The 3,209-nt window shown below is 45.1% G+C and overlaps 1 long non-coding RNA gene across 2 annotated transcripts; it reads right to left on the reverse strand.

The window, feature by feature from the left end:
• Positions 1 to 750: 750 nt before the first annotated feature.
• Positions 751 to 2,649, reverse strand: LOC120712820. 2 transcript variants are annotated; one of them, XR_005691026.1, is made up of 3 exons: positions 2,474 to 2,649; positions 1,378 to 2,374; positions 751 to 1,283 (listed from the first exon to the last, which is right to left on the reverse strand). It is a non-coding gene; the product is annotated as an uncharacterized LOC120712820 (long non-coding RNA). The 2 variants fall into 2 exon arrangements; XR_005691025.1 differs by having other exon boundaries at positions 1,378 to 2,649.
• Between the last annotated feature and the right edge of the window lie 560 nt (positions 2,650 to 3,209).

The following is a 3,209-nucleotide window of genomic DNA, read 5'->3' on the forward strand; positions in this document are numbered from 1 at the left end:
ATCTCCCCCGCCACCTCGTCGGCCTGCTCCGAGATCTTCCACGCCACCCGGTCAGCCTGCTGTGAGATCCCCGGCGGCCGTCGTCCGCCCCTACCCCTCGGCGCCCCCGCCCGGCCGCCCCAGGGAACCCGATCCCTGGCGGCCCGCCGACGCCACCGCGGGCCGTCCCGGTGGCGCCGGAGCCAGAGCCTTCCCCCTCGCGGCGCGTCGCATTCAGGCCGTCGCACATGACCACCGCCGAGGCGCGGCAGCTCCGGGCGTGCCTCGCCGGCAAGCTCGGCCGCGTCTGTGCGCTCCTCTCCCGCGTCGACACGTTGCCGCCGCAGCAGGATGGCGGCCAGCGCCGCTGCCTCGCCGCCGCGGACCCCTCTGGGCCGGACCTGCCGCCCGCGCTGCTGGAGGCGATGCAGAGGCGGTGCGCCGAGATCCTGACGCGGCTGCGCTACTCGTCGACGACGAGGGCCTCAAGCTGCACGACTACACGGACACACGCATCCGTTTTGCGGAGCGTGCTCGTCGGCGGCCATGGCGGATTGGGAGACGCGGTTGTCTCCCCTTTCTATTGGGGATTGGGGAAATGTTATTGGGGATTGAGAAAAAATATAGGGAAAAGGGAGATAAAAAATCAATCTGTAGGAGCAAGTTTTTTCACCATCAATCCCCTATATTGAGAAAAGGTGGAAAGATAAAAGGGGAAAATCAAGCTGTTGGACCTACCCAATCAAATGCCAAAATATAGACAACTAAGTGTATATCCGGGAAAAATTCCATTTACTCATATTTTTTCCTAAATTACAGTCACAAACTTAATTTGGACCTACCCAAAAAAAACTTAATTTGGACCCCACATCCACATTATGCACAAATTTGTTTAGACTACACTAATCATAAATTTTCATTATGTTTCTGCACAAATTTTCTAATGTGCATGGATTGACCCCAACTCGGCAACTTCCTATTTGTCGCAATGCCGACTTCGTATTCACTGCTCGATCATAAACACTGCTTGGTGCGACAGGAATGGTGAACACATAGGTACAAGTCAGGCAAATACTACAGGCATAAATATTATATCAGTTTTCACCATATATAGAGCAAGTTCACAGTAAGAAAAATAAAAGACAAGGTAAAATAAAACCCATATATTTGTACCATATGAATACCTGCCAGGCTGCCACTCTTGCTGAAAGAACTACAAGTTATGCTAGTACCACTCCCAGCTTCAAGTTATGCTATTACTACTCCGATCCCAGCTCCAGTTAATCAAAATGAATCATTTATTGCTGTTAGGAACTGCAGCAATTAATATGAGTGCAACATGTCTAAAACATAATGAAAAGCAACCTTAAAGTAAATTTGAAAAAGAAAGGGAATTACATGGGAGTTCAATTCTCCTCTGTTCTTGTCTCCACCAAGCAGCACCAACCAGTAGCTCTTCCTTCTTGCCGGCAAGCACCAGGAGCAGAAAAGCCACCCAGCTAGCCTTCTTCCTTCCAATAGCACAATAGCAGCAGCAGCACGCTAAATCCATCTCCAGAATTCTCAAGCTCCAACACCACCACCATGACCTCACCTTTCTCCATCGATTCTTGCTACAGCTCCAACCAAAGAACGCCATTGCCTCCGCTGCTCCTCCTATCAGAGACACAAAAATTGCCATCCCTTGAAGGAAATACAATCGGGCACAGTGGAGACATAATCTGAATATATATATATATATATTTCTTGTAGGGAGGATTTGTGTAATCTTATTATGTGAAACACCAATACATTGGGCAAAAAAGGTTCTAATATATACAGGCCCTCCATTACATGGTTGGCTACGAAAATTGTTTAGACTCACTAAACTGAATAGTAATGTTGCAGTCATGCACAAGTCCGTTTTTTTAGGAGGAATTGTCAATGCTGTTCAGCTTCTTTGGACTGATTCAAATTCATGGAATATTCTAGTAAACAACAAAAATATATACATATATCAGTTAGAACTGACCAGTCACTTTGACGTAGTGAGAGAATATTATAGTGACTGGTCACTCACCACTCATGTAATCAAAGAATTTGTTAGATAAGGACACGATGGCACCTTAGATGGCAAACATTTTCTTTGTTTGATGCAATCTTGAATGAGCACCTGCATAATCACATTAATCACCGCACCATGACAGTAAGATGTAAAACACTGTACACATAAGGACAAAAAATTGTATCCATTCTATTTATTAACTATACCTTGCCAGAACATTTGTTTATCCATTGTTGCTATGTTTTATCAGCATCATAATTTGAGGAAGCAAAATGCTCATCTTTTTCACATTGTCTTCCAAACTTCTCCAACCATGGAACATAAGTTTAAACTAAAGTTTTGTTCATGGATCTACACAATGAATTCTTTCAGAACTGAATAGTATTTACACCAAGATAATTCACATGCTCATCTGTGATGTGTATTTTGCACCAGAGAAAAGAGATGTACCAATAGTGTATTTAGCATGCCTGTATCGCCGAGGCCATGGAAAAATGTGATGACTGCCGCTCTCGAGAAGATTAAGCTGCAAGTTGTCTGGAGCATTCAGAAGGTGAATTGATATAAGCATATCATCTTGCATTCTTATTTACTTATATATGTGTAGCTTTGCCAATATTATAGATCAGTACCATGAGTGTCATTCTCTAGAAGAAAAGTGCACTGAAGGCGCATCAATATCTAAAAAGTTCATCAAGTGCATCATTATCTAAAATAGTATTCATCAGGTGCATGAACGTGGAAAAGACATAATCACAGAACAGATGACTTGAAATTTTTAACCTTTGCATGTTGACGGTGTATAGGCTTACTCCAAAGCTTATTATAGTCATGTAGCTAAAGTGGATTTTGCTTGAAAGTTCTGGTTCTGCTACTAACATGCTTTGCAATGCAGGAACCTGCTACAGCTTTCAGAAGATCTCAGAGGCCCATCAGGAGTTCAGACAATGAAAGACTCAACAAACGTCACCTGCTGGTAAGAAGGGCAGCTATCTCCGACAGCGAGGGCTCCATCCGAAGAGGCGGGCGCTTCGGCGACACCTCCTTGCCTTCAACTGCAGTGATGAAATTGGCTTGGACCCAAACACAAGCACCTTGTGTGCATGGGTTGAATGAGATGGGAAAGATCGAAGAGCTCTTGGCCATGGCCGCAATGAAATCGATGGGGTTTGGGGAAAGGAAGAGG

This window comes from Panicum virgatum, chromosome 6K (genome assembly GCF_016808335.1).
Source record: "Panicum virgatum strain AP13 chromosome 6K, P.virgatum_v5, whole genome shotgun sequence".
Classification (NCBI taxonomy): domain Eukaryota; kingdom Viridiplantae; phylum Streptophyta; class Magnoliopsida; order Poales; family Poaceae; genus Panicum; species Panicum virgatum.